The sequence below is a fragment of the Neomonachus schauinslandi genome, chromosome 15, assembly GCF_002201575.2.
Source record: "Neomonachus schauinslandi chromosome 15, ASM220157v2, whole genome shotgun sequence".
In the NCBI taxonomy this organism is placed as follows: Eukaryota; Metazoa; Chordata; class Mammalia; order Carnivora; family Phocidae; genus Neomonachus; species Neomonachus schauinslandi.
In genome coordinates this window covers 556,808-557,128 of record NC_058417.1, presented here as the reverse complement: position 1 = coordinate 557,128, position 321 = coordinate 556,808, and positions in this window count along the sequence as shown.

The window sequence follows — 321 nt, the reverse complement described above, 5'->3', positions numbered from 1 at the left end:
CCCGACACTCTTGCCCCTGTGCCCGGATCCCCCATGGAACCCCTGTCCCCCAGGCACCCCTGCCTACGGAACTGCAGTACCCCAGCACCCAGGTCCCCGAGCACCCCTGCCTCCCACACGCCAGACCTCCGGCCCTCCTGGACCCCGGCTCCAGACCCCCAGACCCTACACCCCAGCTGCCCACGCCCTGGTCTCCTGGCTCCCCAGCCCCAGAGCCCTGGACCCTGGCCTCCCCCCCCCTCGCCAGCCGCACCCCCGACTCCAGTCACCCCCCCCCCCCACCCCCAGCGCCCTGCCATGCCCGAACCTCCCCTCCCATCT